Source organism: Mus caroli, unplaced genomic scaffold (assembly GCF_978045245.1).
Source record: "Mus caroli unplaced genomic scaffold, Mus_caroli_1 scaffold_5, whole genome shotgun sequence".
In the NCBI taxonomy this organism is placed as follows: Eukaryota; Metazoa; Chordata; class Mammalia; order Rodentia; family Muridae; genus Mus; species Mus caroli.
This window is the reverse complement of record NW_028227260.1, coordinates 43,866,962-43,879,737: the sequence shown is the minus strand read 5'-3', so window position 1 is coordinate 43,879,737 and position 12,776 is coordinate 43,866,962. Positions and strand designations below refer to the sequence as shown.

General features: G+C 38.9%; 1 pseudogene across 1 annotated transcript; it reads right to left on the bottom strand.

Moving 5' to 3' along the window:
• Positions 1–1,395: 1,395 nt before the first annotated feature.
• Positions 1,396–7,725, bottom strand: LOC110287318 (claudin-34 pseudogene; annotated as a pseudogene). The gene is made up of 2 exons (XR_015047083.1): positions 7,598–7,725; positions 1,396–2,056 (listed from the first exon to the last, which is right to left on the bottom strand). The product of XR_015047083.1 is annotated as a claudin-34 pseudogene (transcript).
• Between the last annotated feature and the right edge of the window lie 5,051 nt (positions 7,726–12,776).

Sequence of the window (12,776 nt, the reverse complement as noted above, 5' to 3'; positions counted from 1 at the left end):
TACATGCAAATATAACTAAAGAATAATTTGTGGGACAATAACATTTCCAGGAATTTAATTTGAAATGAAAATTTCCTAAATTTTAAAAGAAATACTATAGTCAGATAAGGAAATATCCATTTGTAATTTGAGATGAAAGGGTGTGATGCCTGGAATTTAAAAACATTTACAGGAAAAATGAATTAAAGGGGCTGAAGGTAAATGAGATAAGCAGAGCAGAAACTTCAAAATAGTTGAGTGTTATATTATATTGGAGATATTATTTACACCAGTGTTTCAACAGTAATTTATTTTATAGTGGTTCACAGAATAAAGAAAAACTATTATCATGTCATTAAAAATGGGTCTGTTTTCTGTTTTAGTATTGATTTCAGAGAACAATATGTGAAGTTTACTAATTCTGATACTTGTTTACACATATACTATTTGGAGGCTATCTTTTATTTTCAACTTGACTACATCTGCAACTAAAGCCCTAAAACTGAGGGTATGCCTGTGAGGGATTTTTCTTAATTTGTAGTATTAATATCAATTCAAATCCAAATTTTTAAGACAACAAGACACACCATTTTGGAATTTTTTAACCTGAAAAAAGACACAGATTCAATCTATATTCAGAGTAGAAAAGGAACAGTTTTAATCTAGATCTAATCTAGGACAACTCTTCTGCTGGAATCCTATATTAGGACATGGAAGAAGTAAGCTATTACTCTTTGTCTTCTTGTCCCCACCTTGCTAACAAATCCATTATTTCACAGACATTAGAGCCTTCTTCAGGATTCCAGCATATATTAAAGAGCAACTGAAATATCCAACCTTCTGGACTTAATGACTACTGGATTTTTGAACTTTTTCTTTGTAGCCAACCATTATTGGATTAGTTGGATTGAAACCTGTAATGTCATTGTAATAAATAGTGTGTCTTTCTGGTGTGTGTGTGTGTATGTGTAGGTGTGTATGTATGTGGTGTGTATGTGTGATAGAGAATATAGCTCTGTGAGAGATTGATTCTATAAATTGTCTTCCTTTAGAGAACCCTGACTAATAAAACTGTGTTTACTGATTATTTACCTTAAACAAACATATTTAAAATTTAGATTCTGTAACACAAAGTGGGAAGTTGGAATGATAAAAACAACAACAAAAACCAAACAAACAAACAAGAAAACAAAATGTAAAAATCTAAAGCAAACAATTCAACCAAAGAAGTAATAAACCAAATAGGAAAGAATGATAAATGCCATTTTGCTATTTTCTGCTACCTAGGGCAGGGCTTGATATCCATGGAAAATCTAAGTCAAGAGCTGAAATGTCCATTAGATCCAAGTCTGAGTCCCCAAAGCCCCCACCAAGCATTTTCCATTTTTGAAGGTTATGCATGCTATGAATTTATTTTCAAACAAGGGGAGTTTTTTCTTTTCCCATTGAAGGATTGTAAGAAATAAAACTTAAAGCACTTAATAAAAACAGTATTGCAGATGTGCTTGCCACTCCCATGGCAATTCCTGCTCTTTGAGCATATGGAAAAACTGGCATTTGTAAAGAAAGCAGGAAACTTAACCCTTCCTTGCTGGGCACAGTGTAGAAATTACACATAACAGCAAGAAAAATAAAGATGCTAGCAACAGCATTGAGAACAGCTGAAAGAAGAAATGGATTGTCCTCATTATTTGTCTCCAGTTTTCCTGTGTATAACTGCTGTAGAACAAAGACAGCACAAACTGTCCCAATCAGACCAATAATGTTTGCAACCAGGAGCAGATGTTGAGCTAAACGAATATCCAAAGGGACGAGGGCATCATGGTAGGAGTAGTGCTGGCAAACACTCTGATGGCTGGAGTTGTCAACGTGGTTGCAGATAGAGGCCCTCCACATACCCACAAAAGCCATGCTTGGGGAGGAAACCATGGGGTCCTCGAAATACCAAATTCGCCATTCTGGAAGGCCCATAGATGTGCTGCACATTATCCATGCAATGGTGGCCAAGGCGAAACCTCTTATTTGGTAATTGGCAGACTTGTTGAAGAAGACCATGGTGGCATCAAATATGTGGAAACTGAAAAAGAAATTCAGGAACATATAAAGGGGCCTTCTTTCAGCCTTCAGTAGTACCCTTTAGATTAGCCATATAAAAATGGTAGTCTTGTGTTTTAAAAATGTAGCCCTTTCTCACTAAGATGGGCTGTTATGAATATGGTCTGAGGGGGAAAAAAAGCATAAAAGGGCCCTGTGGCAGTATTTGCTGAGAACTTCACAATATTCAAAGATTTAAAAATTTCAGTATATAAACTTTAGTTTTTGGTATACATTAGCTTAAAATAAACCCATCCACCAGAGTACTCACCATACATCTAACTAGATGAAAATTGACAGTTTATAAACTAGAGAAATCTTCACCAGGAAACAAATCTTCATTGAAGAAAGAATATTACATATATATTACAGTATATTTTTTTATTTATTTTTCTTGATCTACCATGAAATATGTTGGAAAAAAAACATATATTTGAATTCTAAGATTACTTGTGGTTTTTCTTTTCATTTTGTTTTTGGTTAAAAGTTAGCATTTTGTGTGTGTGTGTGTGTGTGTGTGTGTGTGTGTGTGTTTGAAATAGTTTTACTAGAAAGCAGATAAACCATATGTCTGAGTGCCAGTTAGAATTGAAATTACACATACTAATCTGAAAAGCCAGAAAATGGCAAGTGTGGGTTCAGGTAAATGAAAGATAAGACAAGAGAAGAAATCAAGTTCTGCCTGTCGAGAACACCAAGGATGCCTGCAAGTACTAGAAGGAGTATTATGAATTGGTTCACAGAAAAAGGGATTTTGAAAGCTGTTCCTGGTTCCCAGACACCGCGGGGACTAGTCTGCAAAGTGAGAGTGTGGACTACAGAAGCTAACAGATTCTGGGACAGGCAGGAGGCACAGAGCTTCTGAGGCAGACCTCATTTCGGGCTCCAGACATCTTGGCATCTTCCCTGCCAGAGGAGAGGTGTCCACCCTGCCCAAGAGGGCTTTGCCTGAGCAACCAAGAAAACCATCTTGGTTCCTGAATCCCACTGAGACTAGTCTGCACAGTTGAGAGTGTGGACTACAGAAGCTAACAGCTTCTGGGACAGGCCCTGTTTCAAGCCTTCATCTTCTGCCAGGAGACAAGTCTGAATGCCAGATATCTGTGCACCTTCTCTGCAAGAGGAGAGCTTGCTGCAGAGAATGCTCTAACCACTGAATCTCAGGAGAGAGCTAGTCTCCCAGGTCTGCTGGTAGAGGCTAACAGAATCACAAAAGGAACAAGCTCTAACCAGAGACAACTATAACAACTGACTCCAGAGATTACCAGATGGCAAAAGGCAGACATAAGAATCTTACTAACAGAAACCAAGACCACTCACCATCATCAGACCCCAGCACTCCCACCTCAGCCAGTCCTGGACACCCCAACACACCCGAAAAACTAGACACATATTTAGGGGCATATCTCATGATAATGATTGAGGACATCAAGAAGGACTTTAATAACTCAAAGAAATACAGGAGAACACTGTTAAAAAGTTACAAGTCCTTAAAGAAATACAGGAAAACATAACCAAACAGGTATAAGTCCTTAAAGAAAAACTGGAAAACACATCCAAACAGATGATGGAAATTAACAAAACCATACAAGACCTAAAAAGGGAAGTAGACACAATAAAGAAAACACAAAGTGAGGCGACGCTGGAGATAGAAATCCTAGGAAAGAAATCTGGAAGCATAGATCAGAGCATCAGCAACAGAACACAAGAGATGGAAGAGATAATCTTGGGTGCAGAAGATTCCATAGAGAACATCAGCACAACAATCAAGGAAAATGCAAAATGCAAAAATACCCTAACTCAAAACATCCAGGAAATCCAGGACACAATGAGAACACCAAACAGTACAGATAATATAGTAGTAGATGAGAATGAAAATTTTCAACTTAAAGGGCCAGCAAATATCTTCAACAAAATTATAGAAGAAAACTTCCCAAACCTGAAAAAAGACATGCCCATGAATATACAAGAAGCCTACAGAACTTCAAATAGGCTGGACCATAAAAGAAATTCCTCCCAATACATAAAAATCAGAACAGCAAATGCTCTAAATAAAGATAGAATATTAAAAGCAGTAAGGGAAAAGGGTCAAGTAACATATAAAGGCAGGCCTATCAGAATTACACCAGACTTTTCACCAGAGACTATAAAAGCCAGAACATCCTGGACAGGTGTTATACAGACACTAAGAGAACACAAATGCCAGCCCAGGCTACCATACCCAGCCAAACTTTCAATTACCATAGATGGAGAAACCAAAGTATTCCATGACAAAATCAAATTCACACATTATCTTTCCATGAATCCAGCACTTCAAAGGATAAAAACGGAAAAAAAATACAAGGACAGAAACCAAGTCCTAGAAAAAGCAAGAATGTAATCCTTCAACAGACCTAAAAGAAGAGAGCCACAAGAACAGAATGCCAACTTAACAACAAAAATAATAGGAAGCAATAATTACTTTTCCTTAATATCAATTGACTCAACTCCCCAATAAAAAGACATAGACTAACAGACTAGCTACACAATCAGGACCCAATATTCTGCTGTTTACAGGAAACCCATCTTAGGGAAAAAGACAGACACTACCTCAGAATTAAAGGCTGGAAAACAATTTCCAAAAAAATGGTCTGAAGAAACAAGCTGGAGTAGCCATTCTAATATCTAATAAAATCGACTTCCAACCCACAGTCATCAAAAAAGAGAAGGAGGGACACTTCATACTCATCAAAGGTAACATCCTCCAAGAGGAACTCTCAATTCTGAATATCTATACTCCAATTTCAGGGGCAGCCACGTTCATTAAAGATACTTTAGTAAAGCACAAAGTACACATTGCACCTCACACAATAATATTGAGAGACTTCAACACACCACTTTCATCAATGGACAGATCATGGAAACAGAAATTAAACAGGGACACAGTGAAACTAACACTGAAGTTATGAAAGAAGAAGTTATGAAAGAAATGGATCTAAAAGATATCTACAGAACATTTTATCCTAAAACAAAAGGATATACCTTCTTCTCAGCACCTCATTGTACCAAAATTGACCACATAATTGGTCACAAAACTGGCCTCAACAGATGCAAAAATGTTGAAATTGTCCCATGCATCCTATCAGACCACCATAGACTAAGGCTGAACTTCAATAACAACATAAATAATAGAAAGCCACCATTCACGTGGAAACTGAACAACACTTTTCTCAATGATACCTTGGTCAAGGAAGGAATAAAGAAAGAAATTAAAGACTCTTTAGAGTTTAATGAAAATGAAGCCACCACATACCCCAACTTATGGGACACAATGAAAGCATTTTTAAGAGGAAAACTCATATCTCTGAGTGCCTCCAAAAAGAAACTAGAGAGGGCACACACTAGCAGCTTGACAACACATCTAGAAGCTCTAGAACAAAAGGAAGTAAATTCACCCAAGATTAGTAGATGGAAGGAAATAATCTAACTCGGGGTGACAGCAAACAAGTGGAAACAAGAAGAACTATTCAAAGAATTAACCAAACAAGGAGCTGGTTCTTTGAGAAAATCAACAAGATAAATAAACCCTTAGCCAGACTCACTAAAGGGCACAGGGCAGCATCCTAATTAACAAAATCAGAAATGAAAAGGCAGAGACAAAGATTTGGAAAATACAGACATTCTTCTACAAAATATACATGAAAAGATGAAGAGATAGAAATACACCAAAAAAAAAATAGCCACATGTGGTGGTCCATGCTTTTAATCCCACCACTCAGGAGGCCTAGTCTACAGAGAGAGTTCCAAGGTAGCCAGGGCTACACAGAGAAACCCTGTCTCGAAAAACCAAAAAGAGGGAGGGAGAGAGAGAGAGAGAGAGAGAGAGAGAGAGAGAGAGAGAGAGAGAGAGAGAGAGAGAGAGAGAGAGAAATACAGATTACTGCCCTGCCCAGCACCTCAAGAATTGATCACACTGACATAAAAACAGATCCTGAAGAAATCCAAAACACCATCAAATCCTTCTACAAAAGACTATACTCGACAAAACTGGAAAACCTGAATGATATGGACAAATTTCTAGACAGATACCATGTACCACATTTAAATCAGGATCAGGTTAATGATCTAAACAGTACTATATCCCCTAAAGAAATAGAAGCAGTCATTAATAGTCTCCCAAGCAAAAAAAGCCCAGGACCAGATGAGTTTAGTGCAGAGTTCTATCATACCTTCAAAGAAATTCTAATTCCAGTTCTTATGCTTTGAATGAGGAATTTACAGTAAATACTCAGGCAGAGACAAAGATTCGGAAATATAGACATTGTTCTACAAAATATACAAGCAAAGATGAAGAGACAGAAGTACACCAAAAAAAAAAAAAAAAAAAAAAAAAAAAAGCCGGGTGTGGTGGTGCATGCCTTTAATCCCACTACTCAGGAGGCAGATGCAAGTGATTTTCTGAGTTCGAGGCCAGCCTCATCTACAGAGAAAGTTCCAGGATAGCCAGGGCTACACAGAGAAACCCTGTCTCGAAAAACCAAAAAAAAAAAGAGAGAGAGAATGAGAGAGAGAGAGAGAAATACAGATTATTGCCCCTGCCCGGCACCTCAAGAATTGATCACACTGAATTTTGTAAGCCTAGAGAAAAGGTACAAATGCAAAATTCAAATCCAAAATTTCAATTATATTGAGCATTTTGATATATATATATATACACACACACATATATCAAATAATGTGTGATGATCAGTTTTTCATCTATGTGGCCAAAGTATCCAAAACAAGAAATTACTAGAAATTATTTAGTTTATTGCCATTTCAGATATGTAAGTCTATAGTCCTTGGCTTTATTGATTCTAGGTGTGTGGTGAAGGAGATCATCATGTTAAAAGTGAGGATGACAAGGAGATTCTACCTCATAATGGACAGGAATCAGGGTCAAAGGAAAGGATTAGGTATGATTTTCAAGTTTCATAGGCCCTGCCTCTGATATCTGTTTTCTCTAGTTATGACCCACCTCCCTAAAAGTGCCTCAAAACTTTAATAACATTAGCATTTGAGAGACCAAGGATTTAACACCTGAACATTTTTCAGTAATAGGCCATACACAAACAATAACTATATGGTAGATTAGGGGCTGGTTTTTCAAAGGTGGAGTACTTTTCTATTTATAATATTGGGAGGATGATAAATTCTCAAGTAGTTGACATAATGAATGAATCTTGAGGATATTAAGCAAAATGAACTAAGTCAGCCTCAGATCAAGGATTGATTAAATGCCAATAGGAAGGTCCATGGGTGGATCAATTCTAGAAAGATATGAAGTAGAATTGTGGCTGAAGAGGGCTGTGGGACCGAGCAAGAGCAAACATTTCATAAGGACATTTCAATTGGGAAAGATAGGCAATAGTTATAGTTCCATAGCACCTAGGGGTACTGAAGCCATGGGACTGCATATATATAGTAGCCATTATTAATTTTTCATATGTATATTTAACTACATTAAATAGAATATACAACAAAGAATGCTAGGGCATATACTAACCAGCAATGTTGTCTTCAAATTAAACAGTGACAAGTAATGCCGCAGGAATGTCTGAATTCTGGGCAAAGGGATCCAGCAGGACGAACACAGTGTCCCTGTGTCCAAGTGTCCTTTCTAGCTCTGTAATCTTGGCCACACTACTGAACTACCAAACTCTGTGCCCTTTCTTACATCATCACATTCCAATCCTTTGTGAACTCATGACCCCTCTCTCCCCTCCTCCTCTCTCCCCCTCCCTCTCTCCCCTTCCCTCTCTCCCCCTCCCTCTCTCCCCCTCCCTCTCTCCCCCTCCCTCTCTCCCCCTCCCTCTCAATTTCCTTCCCTCTTACACCCTTTCTCTAGCCTCTTTCTCTTTCACCCTAGCTCTCTCCTGTCTCTCTCTTACCCCATGGCTCTCCCTTCCCTTTCCATGTGTCCACCTTGCTCCACACTCTACCCTTTATCTTCCCTCTCTCTCTGCTTCCCCCTCTCTCTGCTCTTTCCTTCCTTCATCCTATCTCTCCTTTCTTTCCCTTTTGTCTTCTCTAGTTTCCTTCTCTTCCCTTCCTCTCCCTCTCCTTTTCTCTATGTCTCTCTCACTCTGTCTTGTCTTATTTCTCTATTGCTCTTTCTCTCCCTCTCTCTAGATCTTTTCCTGCTTTCTCTCTCTTCCTCCTCCTCCTCCCCCTCCTCCTCCTCCTCCTCCTCCTCCTCCTTCTTCTTCTTCTTCTTCTTCTCTCTCTCTCTCTCTCTCTCTCTCTCTCACTCTCTCTCTCACTCTCTCTCTTCAGCTCTCTCTCCTAGGCTCACTTTCACATTCTCCTCATTTCCTTGTTCACTCTATTTATCCCATTATCCCCCTACTTTCTCTCTCTATTTACTCTCCCTATGTTTAGCACTTTATGCCTTGAGGGACAGAATGGGGCATAAAGAGGGAGAGAAGGGAGAAGAGAGAGAAAGAGAAAAGGAGAGTAAGAGAGAAGATAGACAGGGAAAAGGGAAAGACAGAGGAAAGAAAAGATAGAAAGAGAAGAAAAGGGAAAGAGAAAAAAGAGGAATGAGAAGGAAGGAAACAGATGGTGAGAGAGTACATTAAGAAGGGGAAAATGGAGACAAAGAAGGAGAAAGAAAGAAAGAAAGAAAGAAAGAAAGAAAGAAAGAAAGAAAGAAAGAAAGAAAGAAAGAAGATAGAAGGAAGAATAGAGAAAGAGATGGAGAGATAGAGTGATAAGTAAAAGAAGTAGAAGTAAAGATGGGGAGAGGGGAGAAGGAGATAATGACAGAGAGAAGGAGAAAATTTAAGAATGGAGAATGAAACAGTGAGAAATGGAAAGAGAAAAAGGTAGAGAGATGGAGACAGGAAGAGAAAGAAGAGGATACAGGGGGTAATAGACAAGAATAGTGAAACAAGAAGGGAAAGAAAGGGCAACTAGGGGATAAAGAGAAGGAGAAAGTATGGAGACAGAGTAGGAGTGAGGAAGAAAGAAAGAAGAAGTCATGAGAGAGGAGAGAGAGAGAGAGAGAGAGAGAGAGAGAGAGGAGAAAACATGAAAATGAGCAAAGAGGAGCGAAATGTGGGAAGAGAAAGAGGCAATATGTGAAAAGGGTAAAGAGGAAGAACAAAGTGGAAAAGACAGGAGGATATTAGGGAGAAGAAGGAGGGAGTCAAAGAGAGATGGGGGATAAATACAGAAGAGAAGGAAGCAGAAGGATGGGAATCAGAGAAAAAGTCATAGTAAGAGTAAGATAGAGGATGAGAGATGAAAAGTAGGTTGAGACACTCCTGCTCTCTTTCTCTCTTTCTGTTCTATACATTTTTCTTTCCATTATGCATCTTTCTCTTTCCCTCTATACCTCCCTGGACTGATCGCCCTCTCTACAACTGTCTCTCCTTCTCACTGCCACTTCTTTCCCTCTGTAAGTCTCTTTTCCCTAACTTGTTCTAAATATTTAATCTTTTTTTGTTGTTGTTCTTTTTTAATTGGTTATTTATTTCATTTACATTTGAAATGCTATCCCAAAAGTCCCCCACACACTCCCCCACCCACTCCCACTTCTTGGCCCTGTCATTCCCCTGTACTGAGGCATATAAAGTTTGCACAACCAATGGTCCTCTCTTTCCACTGATGGCTGAATAGGCCATCTTCTGATTCATATGAAGCTAGAGACACGAGCTCCGGGGGGGTGGGGGGTAGGGGTTAGTTCATATTGTTGTTCCACCTATAGGATTGCACTTCCCTTTAGCTCCTTGGGTACTTTCTCTAGTTCCTCCATTGGGGGCCCTGTGATCCATTCAATAGCTGACTGTGAGCATCCACTTCTGTGTTTGCTAGGCACCTGCATAGTCTCACAAGAGACAGCTCTATCCTGGGTCCTTTCAACAAAATCTTGCTAGTGTATGTAATAGTGTCAGCGTTTGGAGGCTGATTCATGGGATGGATCCCTGCATATGGCAATCACTAGATGGTCCATCCTTTCATCAGAGCTCCAAACTTTGTCTCTGTAACTCCTTCCATGGGTGTTTTGTTCCCAATTCTAAGAAGGGGCACAGTGTCCACACTTTGGTCTTGGTTCTTATTGAACTTCATGCATTTAACAAATTGTATCTTATATCTTGGGTATCCTAAGTTTTAGGGCTAATATCCACTTATCAGTGAGTACATATTATGTGAGTTCCTTTGTGATTGTGTTACCTCACTCAGGATGATGCCCAACAGATCCATCCATTTGCCTAGGAATTTCATAAATTCATTCCTTTTAATAGCTGAGCAGTACTCCATTGTGTAAATGTACCACATTTTCTGTATCCATTCCTCTGTTGAGGAGCATCTGGGTTCTTTCCAGCTTCTGTCTATTATAAATAAGGCTGCTATGAACATAGCGGAGCATGTGTCCTTCTTACTGGTTGGAACATCTTCTGGATGATATATGCCCAGGAGAGGTATTGCGGGATCCTCCGGTAGTACTATGTCCAATTTTCTGAGGAACCTCCAGATTGATTAGCAGAGTGGTTGTACAAGCTTGTAATCCCACCAACAATGGAGGAGTGTTCCTCTTTCTCCACATCCTTACCAGCATCTGCTGTCACCTGAATTTTTGATCTTAGCCATTCTGACTGGTGTGAGGTGGAATCTCAGGGTTGTTTTGATTTGCATATCACATTCACGTGGAAACGGAACAACACTTTTCTCAGTGATACCTTGGTCAAGGAAGGAATAAAGAAAGAAATTAAGGACTTTTTGGAGTTTAATGAAAATCAAGCCACAACATACCCAAACTTATGGGACACAACGAAAACATTTCTAAGAGGTAAACTCATAGCTCTGAGTTCCTCCAAATAGAAACTAGAGAGAGCACACATTAGTGCCTTGACAACACACCTAAAAGCTCTAGAACAAAAGGAAGCAAATTCACTCAAGAGGAATAGATGGCAGAAAATATTCAAACTCAGGGGCGAAATCAACCAAGTGGAAAGAAGAAGTATTCAAAGAATCAACCAAATGAGGAACTGGTTCTTTGAGAAAATCAACAAGATAGATAAACCCTTAGCCAGACTCACTAAAGGGCACAGGGACAGCATCCTAATTAACAAAATCAGAAATGAAAAGGGAGACATAACAACAGATCCTGAAGAAATCGAAAACACCATCAACAAAAGGCTATACTCAACAAAACTGGAAAACCTAGATGAAATGGACAAATTTCTAGACAGATACCAGGTAACAAAGTTAAATCAGGATCAGGTTAATGATCTAAACAATCCTATACCCCCTAAAGAAATAGAAGCAGTAATTAATAGTCTCCCAACCAAAAAAAAGCCCAGGACCAGATGGCTTTAATGCAGAGTTCTATCAGACCTTCAAAGAAGATCTAATCCCAGTTCTTCACAAACTATTCCACAAAATAGAAACAGAAGGTACTCTACCCAACTCATTCTATGAAGCCACAATTACTGTGATACCTAAACCACAGAAAGACCCAACAAAGATAGAGAACTTCAGACCAATTTCCCTTATGAATATCGATGCAAAAATACTTAATAAAGTTCTTGCTAACCGAATCCAAGAACACATCAAAACAATCATCCATCCAGACCAAGTAGGTTTCATCCCAGGGATGCAGGGATGGTTCAATATACGGAAATCCATCAACATAATCCAGTACATAAACAAACTCAAATACAAAAACCTCAAGATCATCTCGTTAGATGCTGAGAAAGCATTTGACAAAATCCAACACCTATTCATGATAAAAGTCTTGGAAAGATCAGGAATTCAAGGCCCATACCTAAACATGATAAAAGCAATCTACAGCAAACCAGTAGCCAACATCAAAGTAAATGGTGAGAAGCTGGAAGCAATCCCACTAAAATCAGGGACTAGACAATGTTGCCCACTCTCTCTGTACCTATTCAATATAGTACTTGAAGTCCTAGCCAGAGAAATTCGACAACAGAAGTAGATCAAGGGGATACAAATTGGAAAGAATGAAGTCAAAATATCACTTTTTGCAGATGATATGATAGTATATATAAGTGACATTAATCTCTTTTATATCTACCTCTCTCTATTTCTTTCTCTTCCCACCTCTATTTAGCTCTCACCCTTTTTATTTATGCCTCATTATCTTTCAGTCTGTATCTTCCCTCATTCTCTTTCTCTCTGTTTGCTCTGTCCTTCTGTCTCTTTCTCTCAGGGGACATCTCAAGAGAAAGGCAAGAAAAAGAATATGATTAATGAGCCAGAGTTGAAGAGAGGAAGAGAGAGAAGGGTAGAAGTAAATGAGTGAGAAAACATGAAGGTAGGAGAGCAAAAGAGAAAGGGGAGGAGAAAGAGGTTGAGAGAAAATGGGAGATGAAGGGACAAAAGTGGGAAGAAAGAAATAGGAGGACAGAAAGTGTGCATATATGAGAGAATGGAAAAGGAATGAGAAAGTACAGGGAAGATGCAGTATGAAGCAATGACAGAGACATAGAGAAGTATAGACATGAAGAGGAGCAGAAAATATTGACAAAAAGGAGAGGGAGGTGTAGATGGAGATACACATAGAGAGACTGTGTCTGAGAGGGAGTGTCATAAAGAGAGTCAGAGATAGAAGGAGAAAAAGAGGAGAAGAAAGAGTAAGAGATATTGAGAAAGACAATAGATGAAGGGAGAGATAAGAATGGGGAGAGGCTGCTAGGGAATGAGAGATAGAGAGT